The sequence below is a fragment of the Poecilia formosa genome, unplaced genomic scaffold (assembly GCF_000485575.1).
Source record: "Poecilia formosa unplaced genomic scaffold, Poecilia_formosa-5.1.2 Scaffold987, whole genome shotgun sequence".
Lineage (NCBI taxonomy): Eukaryota > Metazoa > Chordata > Actinopteri > Cyprinodontiformes > Poeciliidae > Poecilia > Poecilia formosa.
In genome coordinates this window covers 5,850-19,511 of record NW_006800926.1, presented here as the reverse complement: position 1 = coordinate 19,511, position 13,662 = coordinate 5,850, and the positions used below count along the sequence as shown (strand labels likewise).

Here is a 13,662-nt window from a genome sequence, read left to right as displayed (position 1 = left end):
ACTGGATCAATGACGTCCCTGTAGAGAATTACATCGTCAGAGAGGGAAAGGAGCTCCAGGAGCTTCTGGAGAAATGTGGGAACAGATACCATGTTCTAAGGAACTTTGTTTCTAAATATCCTGGTCATATCAACGAACTGTACAAGAAAATTATTAATATGATGAAACAAAACAAAGGATGCTTCACAGCAGAAGGCGAAAAATGCAACCCTCTGAACCTCTTTTTTCCTACATTTATGGGAAACGATTGGAACAGGAGAGAACAGGAGCTGATAGAGCGAATGATGAAAGCTTTAGCAAAGGAACCAGAAGAACCAACAGAACCTCATGTGAGAACAGCAAAGAGCAAAGATACTGGTCCTTTTAGTAAGTTTTATAAAATAATAAATGTTTAGTTTACAGACTTTGTTAAAATATATTTCTCTTGACTAACACATCAATGTCATTTTCAGTGAGTGGAGATGTTGCCTCAGAATATGGGAGCATTTCAGAGGAACAGAGACGACAAGGACATCAGCAAGTTGCTGATTGGCTGAATAACAGAGTCAGACCGTCAGAGATCAGCTCTGGGATCGGCAGCAGCATTTGTTCCTCAAACACTGATATGGAAAACTTTGATGAAAGTTCTCTAATGGCAGCAAATCAACCAAATATTTCTTTCTCTGAAAACAAGAAAGATCCTCTGAACATGTTGTCAAACACCACAAAGATTCAACGCAGGAGCTCTTGTTAAGCAGAAGACTTTTCAAAAATGTCATTTGAGCTTTTATGAACAGGAGAGATCAAGAAAACAAAATATGACATCGGTATCTTATTTCATTTAATAAGCACAAGTGTTGCATTGCCCACATTATTATGTAACAACATTTTGCAGATCTGATAATTTATGAATTTGTTTTTCTATAAATTATGCTGGTCAGTTTAGTCGGATTTCTTATGATAGAAAAAATGAATTACATTGTGCTGTTTTAAATTTCAAAGCTATTACACATTTTTCAGCTTTTTTTTTATTAAACTGTATTGGCTATTTTGCATAATTTTAGACAATATATACATCTCTTACAAATAGTAGATCCAGCCATGCGAGATAATCAGTTTTTTCTTTTATAACCTATAAATACATGATCTCTAAAAAAGTGGGTTATCTAAAGACAGAACTTGTTATAACTAAGCTGCAACTTTTTTGTATTAAACTCTTCATCAAATAGATGAAACATGTGTCATAAAGATAATCTTTATTTAGGTGCTCTGACTATGAGCTGTAAAAAATAAACTTTATATTATATACAATGATAAGATGTTAGGGAAAATGTGAAAGTAGTATAAAAACTAAGAGAAGAAGAAACTTCTTGTACTGCCTGTACAGAAATAATTGTATTTGGCATGTAAATTCTGTGAGGCAGGTAATGGCAGTAATTTTGTCATTTCAATATTACCAACTTCAACATGTGTGAAACATGAAGGAAACTTTGATGGAGTAAAAGTCTCAGTTATTGAAACTCCAGGCTGGTTCTCAGACCCAACACCACCTGACTGGATTGAAGATGAAGTTCTCCACAGTGTCTCCATGTGTTCTCCTGGACCTCATGTTTTTCTCCTGCTTGTTCCCATCATCAGATCTTTCACAGAGAAAGCATTTCAATCTCTGTTTCAGTGAGTGGAGATGTTGCCTCAGAATATGGGAGCATTTCAGAGAACAGGAGACGACGAGGACATGACCAAATTGCTGAATGACTGAATAACAGAGGCAGAGCATCAGCAATCAGCTCAATCAGCTTTTGATCCTCAAACACTTATATGGACAACACTGATGAAAGTTCTGAAATAAATTAAAGTTATAGAAATTTAGTAAAATAAACTATGCACCTCTCTTATGGGTTTGTACGAAAAAGAAAAAAAAGTACTTATTTTTTAACTAATCAGAAAAAAATGTATGCATACTGACTCTGAAAGAGTAATATCCAAAATGTTTTTTGTATTGTACATCAACATTTTATATATTTCAATAAATATTAATGTTTAAATATTATACAAGTTTTCATTATCTTGATACAGATCTTATTTTAGTTTATTTTACATTGCTTAATATTTCCATCCATCCATTTTCTTGAAAATTATTCAAATGTGTTGTACAAAGCTTGAAAAATTTATTTTATGAAGTTTAGTATACCTCAGTATTTGATTAGTATCTTATTAGATAGTTTTAAATTTAAATTTTCTGTCATCCTCTCTGATGTTTCAATCCATCTTCAGGTGTGAAACTTTTGACGTCACATTTCAAAAGTGTCAGGATTGATCAGAAAGTCTATTCAGAATGGCCAAGTAAAATAAAATTAAAAAGGAAATATGACCAAGATTATTTAAAGTTGGATTGTCATGTACTGGAACTCAACATGCTCCAATGCAACAGCATGATTTGCAAAACCCTGGGATTCTTATTTATTTATTTTGTACAGAAAGCTAGAAGAGATTGAGTCAAATCAGAAAGTTGTGACTGCACTTTAAATGACAAGTCAATAACAGCTCTCACTTTTAAAACACCTGGTCTATCTAATGTTATCTGAGTAGTCTACCAGTTGAGGCTCACATCCTCCAAATCACAGTCCAGGTCCTTCACCCCTTGTTTCAATAAAACAATATATATTCCAGAATAAAAATTACCCATAATTAACTAACTCTCATCTGCTTTGGCCCTCCTCTGTCTGTGCTGGTAAAAAAACAACACAGACATGGAGACTTTCAAAGCCTCCAGATTGATTTGAATATTTCTGCAAAGGAGTGTCAATACAGAGCTTCAGTGGTTTCATGATAGTCTAGCTTGGTTCTAATAGTTGGGAATAGGTGATTTTTGTTTGGTTACGATTGTTGAAACAATGGAGGTTGGACTGCTTGAATGACATCTGCCCTGATTTGGAAAAGGGTGAAAAAAATGTATCAAACTAATGAGAAATATTGTCATGATTACTAGATGTGTCTTCAGATCTGCTGAGATAGTGATGAGGAGAAATGAGTGGATCCTAGCTTTTTTAAGCAGATCAAAACAATCAAGAAAAACTAACTTATAAAAACGAATCTCTTCTTTGATTACAGACTTGAAATTAAATATTAATTCACCAAAAACACATGATTTTAAAACAAATCTTAGGTCCCTAACAAACTAAGTTACGGCCCTGCATCAAACACTGCTGGATTCTGGCTGCACACCCTGGATGTCACAGATGCATTTATGAAGCTTTTCTGTCTAAAACCTGCAGAGTGCAGCCAATGAGCAGCAAACCTTCTGCAGGTGAAATCAGTATCAGCAAGTGTTGTTTTAACACACTAAGTTAAAGTCCAACAAAGATTGCAAAGAATGACATGTCTGCTGAAGGTGACAGATGGTCATAGTTTCATACGTCCACGACTCACTTGTTGACTGACTGTGTGATTGGTAAGAGTATTACCATATTTCACTTGTTTGATTTGTTCACAAAAAGCACGACAGTTTATGAACAGCTTAAATGCAAAAATGTTTATGGTTGCTGTTCCACAGATTTAAACTTGAGCTATAAAAATTTATTTCACAGAAATAAACATGTAGAAAATAACATCCATCCATCCATTTTCTTTGCACCCTTGTACCTAGTGGGGTTTGGAGGGTTGCTGGTGCCCATCTCCAGCTGACGTTTCAGGCGAGAGGCGGGGTACAACCTGGACATGTTGCCAGTCTGCAGAAAATAACATAAAAGCAAGAAAAATATGAGCATAAAAAATAGGTCTCACTTCAAAATAAACTGTAGGTCTGCGTCTGAAGCATTTTTGGTAAAAGAATGTTTTATCTTCATTCAGTGAAGTTACTTGCAGTGCATAGAAAATACAGAAATTTAGCTCAAGTTAGAGCTGCAATACTTTATTTTACTCAGAGGTGAAAAACTTCTCTTAAAGGTATATTATTTAAAAAGTTACTCAATAAAGGAGAATATTTAATTAATTACGACCCTCGTCTGGTAGTAATTAGACTTTAATCTAAGCCATGACAGCATAGAGTGCAAATATATGAAAAACACATAAGAATAAAAGGAGTTTTTAATAAAATCAGTTGTTAAAAAGCAGGATTACATTAAGACTCTGTCTGTAATGTTTTTCAAGCCATCCAAACATTTAGCAGAGAGATGATAATAAAAGAAAAACCTCACAAAACAAGATCAGTTTTATAACAGTTTATATCTTATGATCAAATATTTTGCTTTAATTGCTAGTAATGCAAAATATACCAACAAAGTACCAGAAATGAGATTCTGGGATGTTTAGCTGAAATGGAGAGAGAGGAAATTATCCAGGAGGTTAAAGAAAGTGAGTTTTTCTTTCATATATTTTGGCAGCTGGCACTCGTCATCTTCACCCTCTACACTGCAGACTTTTCCATCAACTCTTCCTGCTGTTTTCTACAGCAGTTTTCTGATGAATCTACATCACTCTTCCTCATCACAGGTGAGGATGACTCAGTACAGGCAGTCGACTCAGGACTTTGTGGATTGGTGCCAACAAAATCACTTCCTGGTTAATTCAGGCAAAACCAAGGAGCTGGTGCCTCATTTAGAGACGTTGCATGAAGCATGAACAAATGCAGCACAATATTTTACGCAGTTTCGGATGTATAAAAATGAATGTAGGTGAAAGTTTGCGTAAAATTTTTTTTTACTTTTTACCACCCATGAAAATTTGCAGCAGTTATGTAAACTTTTTCAGTGGACAATAACAAACTACAAAGCACTAAACTCACCTAAATACACTGAAAGAGAAATCATTGTGCTATTCAACTCATGTAGCAACAAACCCAATGTTGTTTAACGTAATTTTAATCTTTTGTTTAAACTTAAATGATCAATCTAATCTACATTTAATTTCATACAAGCAACACACACACACACACGCGCGCGCGCGCACACAGACACACACACACACACACACACACACACACACACACACACACACACACACATTCACACAAAATAGGAACAAAATTATAGGAAAATCTCAGTCGAATGTAAATAGTAATTTTTGTCATATATAGATGTAACTGTGCATCGGTCTGAGTGCTGAAGCTCATGAAATGCATGTGTGAGGAACTTTGACTGTCACTGATTAACTCCTAACAGGTCAGGATTCATAATTACTGCATGACAAGGTGTGTAGACAATCAGTACAGTTGTTAAGTGAATATTGTGGAAAAATTATTATCAAAAGTCTGGTACGAAGACTGATAATAATCAAAACACACATTTATGAATAAAAGAAAAAAAGAGGATCACGCTCTGCATCAGTGGTTTTGATCTTATTAATAGAACAATTTGTCTCTCTATCTTTGTCAGAGAACTTTGTGGAAGGAAGTTGTGATTCCTGATACAGACCTGGAACAAACCAGTTCTGTGATTTTCAACAAACTGTAAATCAACAACCAGTGATGAGGTTGAAAGGGTCAGAAGAGCTTATAAAACATCTTGTGACAGTAGTTTTCCACTGTATGCACAAAGCACAACATAAAACTTTCAATTACAGTACAAAGGTCAACGATAACATCAACACATTTCTTGACAAAGCGTCCCTCTCTGTCATAAACTATAACTCAGAGAACTTTTCAGTTTCATTGTTTTCAGTCACACATTTCACTGCAGTCGCTTCATGTTGTGAAGAAAAGTTATAATCTAATATCAAAACAAGCTTGTGGTTTATTCCTGTTGGACTCCAATTTCACCAGGGAGCCAAATGAACTGCATCTCCCAGCATCCATAGCGAGCACTGGAAAAAAGTTTGACTAATCTGTTCTGACTTTTTCCACAGATTGTTTTTTTATTTTTATTTTTTGCAGTGGCACTAATTCTTTTCCATTCACACATGTGAACTGAGTCTGTTCACATGTGTAGAGGTAAGATAAATGCTAATTGTGGAGAAAATACCCACAAAAAGTCAGTTTAAAGTCAGATTTATATTTTTTTAGTGGCCCTAATCCTCTTCCGTACCTCGTGCGCTTTTTCCTGATGTGCAATAAAACCCAGTTGTCCCTTCAGACTACAAAAAGCGCCCCCTTGTGTTACGATGGACAGAGGAAACATTATATGAAAAACAATGTGTTCAGCCATTTAAAAAGATTAAAGTTGAAAATATGAGATATAATAGATCAAAACAAGCTGATAAACAAATTAAGTTAAAATAATTAAATTAAATAAATTTAAATGTTTATTTATTAAACCAAATTTGGAGAGTAAATAATCAATAGTTGATTGAACTGTATTCAACAATACATCTATTTTTAATTTGTTTGTTATTGGTTACATAAGAGTCTTCTCCATCAATGCATAAGCTTCACACTGTATACTTTGCTTTAGTTATGCTTTGTACCTGCTAGATTTTCATTTCACCATATCAGAGTGTGTTGTGCAAATGCTTTAACGTTTATTTCTGGAAGTTACACGGCATTTAAATGTTAAACATTGAAGTGTTTTTTTTTTTTAATGAAGCAGGAAGGAGGAGCTATTTCTTTACAGTTAAGATGTTTCAATATTCTTGAAGTGGGACTTTGAGTGAGTTTTTCTAACTAGAGATTTTTCAGATTTTAGTCTTTTTGTGACACTTTTGACTTCCCATTTATTTCAGCAGGTCAATCCAGACAGTCAGATTCAAATTCCAGCTGGTAGAAGATGTCTTGTTATAATGGCCTTAAATCAGAGAATTAAACCTGTGTGAGAACAGAAAGATTGTGTCTGAAAGCATTTTAGATGTTTATTCTGTCACTCTTTAAAATGATTTTGCTGTTCCTGTCAACACTTCATGATGTCTGTTGAGATGCTTGTTGTTCTATATTTTCCACCAGGGCAACAACCTGATGAGGTTTCTATATTTTTCTTTCTGACTTTGAACCAGATTGTGTCTCTTCATCATCAAATGATCTCTTGATCATCAATTGAGAGACTTAGATTTTTTTTTAATCATGTATTATCTAGAGATCTGGCACATAATACTTAATCCCTTCAAACATCCAACTTTGCTGGACAGCAGATGTTGCCTCTTTTCATTTCTTCATGTTTGGTGACTTTGTTCTCCGATTGTCTATATTAGTCGTTTGTCTGTCTTTTTGTGATTCTCCGAGATATAAATATGTGTCAAAAAAAGAAAAATAAATAAGATTGTTTGGTCATAAATATTTGCTTTTATTTCTGTAAAATAATGTGATATTGTTTTATTCTGATTCCTCAAAAAGAAGGGATGTGGATCTTAATGTTTGATCTGTTATTAATATTTATGTTCTGTCATAGAGCAAGAAATTTTTTTTAGTGTCAACTTATTGTTGTCCTTGTAAGGAAATTTGCCTTGCAGTCAGATGAAAAACGTAAAACACACAATCACAAACATAAACAGTTTGCAAAGGTTGTTAAAATAGTAAATAAAGTATATCTTAAGGGAAAACATCAGTATAAATACCCACTGAAACCATCACACTAAAATAACAACAATCACATTCAATCAATTTTAATTGAACAGCTTTTCCACCTGCTGGTTTTTGTTTTCTGGTGTCATAATCTTTTTCTAGATTATGGCAGCTCAGATTAATAATTAAGTAATAAAAGGAAGGGAGAATGTATTTTTCGTTTTTTCTACCTCTTGTTAAAAATGTTTCCGACTCATGGCCTGTTTTTGAGAAATATGGCTGAAAATAACATGCCCAAAATGAATTGAATGTATCTCAAGAACTACAGAGTTTATTTTAATTGTTTTGGTATCAAAACAAAGGCAAGACCCTAGAGAATATGTTACAGCTCTAAAAACCACCCTGCCTGTTACTGAGGAAAGTAAATTAATATGATACACAGCAGAAATTAAGAAAAAAATATCTATTTCTGCCTAAAAAAAACAGTTCAATATATTAAGATTCATTTTAAAGCATGCAGTTGAAATCCAAAACATTGTAGTAAACAACAATACCCAGTCTGACCTTTTACTGTGCCAAGTTTCATGAAAACAAAGTTAATCATATAAGTTTTAGAGAGGTACTACTTGATAAAAATCTAGGCGGACATTCCAAATTAGCCATTTTGGCACAATTTGGCACAATTTGTGCCATTTGAACTTTCTTAGTTTTTCTTTTCCTGTAGGTTCTGTTTCAATCATTTATTCTTATCATAAAATAAATGATTATTTATCACAGATAAGTAATTACATCTAATAATTGTTTTTGGAGGTTCCTTTTAAAAATCCACATTGCATTCATTCATAAAAAGAGAGAAAAAAATAGACAAATTGTAATAGTCTGAAAATGGAACAGATTAACTCACAATAACATTTCAAATAGAATTATATAACAATGAAAATGCAAATAGCAATGAAAACTAATTTGTCAAAATGATATAATCACAGGAAAAAAAACTAAGATATCTCACAATTACATTACAACAATGCACTCTGCGCGTAAAATCATCCAGTTATCCATCCAGAAATTCAAAATTACGCTGGGCTGTTTCTCGGGAACCCATTGACCAATTTTGATGATTGATATAGGGCCGTTGACATTAATACGGAACCTAAAGCCATTCACCACGTGGTATATGCCACGAGAGGTGGTGACGTATTTCCGTTTGAATTTATTCCACATAGGTTGGTTCCAGGTCCTGCTTGCTCCTATTGTTCTTGGCCGAAGCTGCAAGATCTGTACCATGAAAAAGACGCAAAACTAAAAATATCTGTGAGCTACTGGTACAACAATCGAGTTTTGTGATGTGCCGTTGTGTCCAGTAATTAGCCGGTACCATCCAGTGCTTAGTTTTTTCATTTTCCAGCTGATATCAAGGTGACAGCGGACTGTAGCCAAAACTTAGCCACTACAGATAACACGCGGTTTGTAGCTGTGTCCTGTAGCCTGTGCTTCCATATAGTTCCCAGCACTTGTGAGAATGAAGAAGTCACAGAAAGTGACATATCTCCGAGCAACTGGCACAACATCCGAATTTTGTTGTGTCCGATGAGTAGCAGGTGCAACAAATTCGTCAGTTTTTTCAACTTCCCTACTGATGAGGAGTTACGGAAAAAATGGGATAGTGGCTATCCGGAGAGCTAACTTAGCGGTCAAAGACCAAACTAACTTCACTGCGGTCAATCAAAGCTCACACTAAAGTTTGTAGCCGGCATTTCAAACGTGAGGACATACAAGAGCCCAAGTCTGAAATCGGAAGACGAAGGTTAAAAAAGGGAGCTGTACCTGCTCTCTTCCAGTGGAATCATTTTTCCCTTCCACTCCCACGACCGGGGGTTTGGGAGAGGAGGAAAATACCACTACCAGAAGACAGCGAGGAGGAGGCTAATCCACCGGGTAATGTTTATACTAAGGAACACGATTATGCCTCAGCTCCAGACCCTGCAGTTGTGGATTTGGTTTTAGAGGAAAACAATGCTGTCCGGGAGAAAATCCGCCAACTACGGAAACAAATGGAGAGCCGTAGTCTGAGGCAGCGATTTGGCATTCATCGTTTTGCATCATCGGACAAGGACATTAGATTCTTCACAAGGTAAGACTGTGTTTTCTATTCATACCTATCAAGTCTACAGTTTTGGCCGGGAACGTTCGCTATGCTGAGCTCCATTTAGCCGCCTTATGTCACTGCGCGAGAGGCAACTGCGTCATGCGTCACGGGCAAAAGGTCAAAGGTAACAAGGTGACCGGAAGGCTTATTATGTTGTACAAAAAAATAAAATAAAATAATTTTAGTACATGTTATTATGTGTCAGAAGAGGGCTTTGAAAATAATAATGCAAAAAAAAAAAAAAAAAAAAATTGACCAAAAGGGCACTTTGGGGCAAGGAGCAAAAAGGGCAGGTGCTAAAGCACCCCCAGTCCCCCCCTTCTGCACGTGCCTGATCAGGAAGATTGTGGGGAAAAAAACTGCACAAACAAATCTGTAGCGATACCATGAAAAGTGAACCGCATTACAGCGAGGGTTCACTGTATGTGAAATAATTTATAAAAAGCAACTGAGTAATTTGTAGAATGGCTGTAGCCTATATCTGAGTTTATTCTAGGTGTATCTGGGACTTCATTCTCATGTCTGGCCTCATAATGCCTCAGCATTGAAAAGGTGGATTTATTTAAATAAGACAGTTTAGTCAAACATAACCTGCAGAACATGATATGAAAGTAAACTAAGAGTCAGTTTCAGCTGAATTTAGGTTCAGATAAATCAAGTAGAAACTGGCAAGAACCGGATGAAACAACAAAAGTGAAAACAAATTTATTTTCCAACATAAGATCAAAATGGTCCCACACTGCGGAAACATTTTCTTTGAAGCTGCTCCATAGATGACAATGGATCAAGAATTTGTTTGGCAAATGCTTTTGACAGATTCGCTTCCTTATAAACACAGTTTGGCATCCAGTGTCATTTCGAAACAGTTCCTGTATTGGTCACGTGACTTGCTGAAACCAATACGCGCACCGACACGGGTGTTGGTCTATGGGCTTGATACATGCGCCGACGCGTCGGTGTTGGACCCATCACTATTTTGTAACCTGTTTTCTCCTGTTTTTGGTTAGTAAGGGAGTTTAGGTTTTGTATTTTCTTTTAGTTCTTCTTTAGAAAGTGGCTGTTTTATTTTATAGTTATAAGGGGGTGTTTTATTTATTATTTTGGCCTTGGACAACCTGAAGCCTTAAGCTTCCCTGTGTTTTTTTTTTTATGTCGCCTGTATCTGTTGTTTTTATCAGGATTGTAAAATAAATTATACTTTTTTTTACTCATCAACTGTTGGATTACTTTTTTGTTTTATGTTAAAGCCCAGTGCCAGAATTTACTTTAGGAATTTTAGGCTGGGGTTGTAACAGTCAATATTGTAAACGGGTAAACTCTAAGATTCAAAAATTAAAGCAGCAAACTGATTCAGGTGAAAAATGAGACAAACTGAGAGATGAAAAGAAAGTTGATCAATAACTCAGTGACAGGAGCAGATAAAACTGCATAACCTCATGACAAATGATAGATGTTACATAGAGTTGTTACTTCTTTAAATTGTTCACTTCAAAATTTGAAATCACTAATACTTCATTGTTTAATCATGTATTGCAAATTCTTATGAGTTTTTTATTTGACCAAGAGGGTTACATTCTGTTAATTGATGAAAAATGTGTTTATTGATTTGTTTAAGCTTGTATTTTATTGTAAAATAGTTCTTTTTATTGATTGTCATGTAGTTGTTTTTGTTTAACATTATTGTATTTTATTTATGTTTAAATCTTTGTTTTCTGTCATGATGATTAGTGTAAATTCTGAAACATTTTGATCAACTGGTGTTTTACATTTGCTATTCAAAGAACTTTTAGGTCAGAGTAGAAATGCAGTAATTCTAGTCCTCCAGCAGATGGCGAGCTCTGGCCATGTTTGACTATCAACCAACCACAAAGCAGAATATCGAATTTTACACTCCTACTTTCGTTAGGAACAAGTTTTGTGAGAACAAATAACAAGCAGACACATCTGCAGGGTCAATCTAATGAAATGGCTGCTTCAACTGATATTTACAACTCAGGTCTGTGACGTTTTGATAAAATTTTCCGTAACTTTGACCTATCTTGTAGTATGCCTTTATAAACTTTCAATATAGTGTCTGAATTTGTTGAATTCAAAGACTATCAAAGAGATGGGAGTTGAACAAAATGTCTCCCTCTGTTTTTCTAGTTATTTTTGTTTATTTTAAAGATAATTGTGTGTGTGAATGTTATTAATATTTACTTTATTAGAAAAAAGTTCCGATAGGAATATACAGTTGACTTAGAAAGTACATTCTGTGCTGGTATGAACAAAGTTGGTGTTTCTAACTCCTTATCTCTCCTTACAGCACAAAGCCATCCTGTTAGAGAGTTAAGGATTGTGTTGATAGGAGGAAGATATAATGACCGTCTCAGTAGTAAAAGTTCTGCTGGAAACTTCATCCTGGGTCAAAATGTTTTCAACACCAGCAGAAGAACAGCTCAGAGTGAAGCAAAGCAGCAGGAAGTGTTCAGCAGACGAGTCACAGTGGTTGATACTCCAGGATGGTGGTGGAGAGGACCTAGAGAAGCCACCCCAAAACTGGATCAGATAGAAATCCAGAACAGTGTCCATCTGTGTCCACCAGGACCTCATGTCTTTCTGCTGGTCATTCCTGTTAATTTATATTTATCTCAGCTTGTCAAAACATCACAAAAGCAGCACTTAGAGCTTTTCAGTGCAAATGTTTTCAGTCACACCATCGTGTTGTTCACTGCAGTCGCTCCATGTAGTGATGAAACTGTAGAATCTAAAATCAGAACAAGTCCAGTCCTACAGTGGATTCTTCAACAATGTGGAAACAGAAAACATTTTCTCAACATCAGTAACAGAGAAGATAGAGATCAAGTCAAGAAGCTTTTAGAGAAAATTGAGACTCTGATTACAAACAATGGATTCAGACACTGTTCTGTTGACAGAAATCAAGGAGAAACTCTGAGAAAAGAAATGAGAGATTTGACTGAAAGAGCCTCAAAAAGGTTTGATCAAGTCCAGAAACAAAGAAAGAAACTGAAGCTACAGATTAAAGGTAGGTTACAACTTTATTTATTTTGTAATAAACTATAGTGCTGCTTATGTAATGGCAGCTAAAACATTAGTTTTTTTTTAGTACATAGTTTAAAGAATTATTGAACTACTAAAATTATTTATCTCTATACTAACTACATACAGACTATTAAGTTGGAACCCATCAGTTGTACTGTGGCTTTTGGTGATTGTGTGCGTTCTTAGCTACACTGTGAAAACAAAAACATCTAATTCATGCTGAAATACCAACAGTTCTGGATTTTACCATATTTATGGTAAAATCCATATAATTATATAGATTTTAATAATTATAATAATTATAATTATTATACTTTTAATAATTGTAATAATTATTATAATTATAATTATAATTATTATTAAAGTTACTTAAAACTAAATCACAAAGTTTATGCAATAAATTCACCTTTTGTGTACTTTAACCTTTCTCTTTTAACTACTAAAAGCTTTGCAACTCTTTGATCTGTTTTATTCTTTCTGTGTAATCAACATGGGTGTAAAAAAGTTGCAAACTTTTAAATTGGGTGAACTAAATAACTTGTTGTTTTGTTGGGTTAGGTGGAAAAGTCCCTCCAAACCATTTAAGAATAGTGGTGATTGGAGCATCATGTGCTGGCAAAAGCTCAACAGGAAACACAATTCTTGGAAAAAATGTGTTTAATGTTAATAACAAAGTTGACAGAAGAACAACCCACAGTGAAATCAGTCATGGTGTGGTTGAAGGAAGGCGGCTCACAGTGGTCGATTCTCCTGGTTGGTTTTACATCAACACCCTTCAGGAAACCAGTGAGATGGATAAACTGGAAATAGAGAACAGTGTGAATCTGTGTCCTCCAGGACCACATGCTGTGCTGCTGGTTATTGATCTGACAATTAACATTGATAAATCATATCTGAGATCTGTTCAGGAACACATGAGTCTGTTTAGAGAAGAAATCTGGAAACACACACTAGTTCTGTTTACCTATGGAGACTGGTTAGGAGTGAAGACTGTAGAGGAGCGCATAGAGAGTGATGAAGGTCTGCAGTGGATAGTGAACAAGTGTGAGAACAGGTATCATGTCCTGAA

At 35.1% G+C, this 13,662-nt stretch overlaps 1 pseudogene; it reads left to right on the top strand.

Annotated features, from left to right (window-relative positions):
• The window catches only part of LOC103132299 (GTPase IMAP family member 8-like), a 23,803-nt pseudogene that overhangs the window by 8,457 nt on the left and 1,684 nt on the right, over positions 1 to 13,662 (top strand).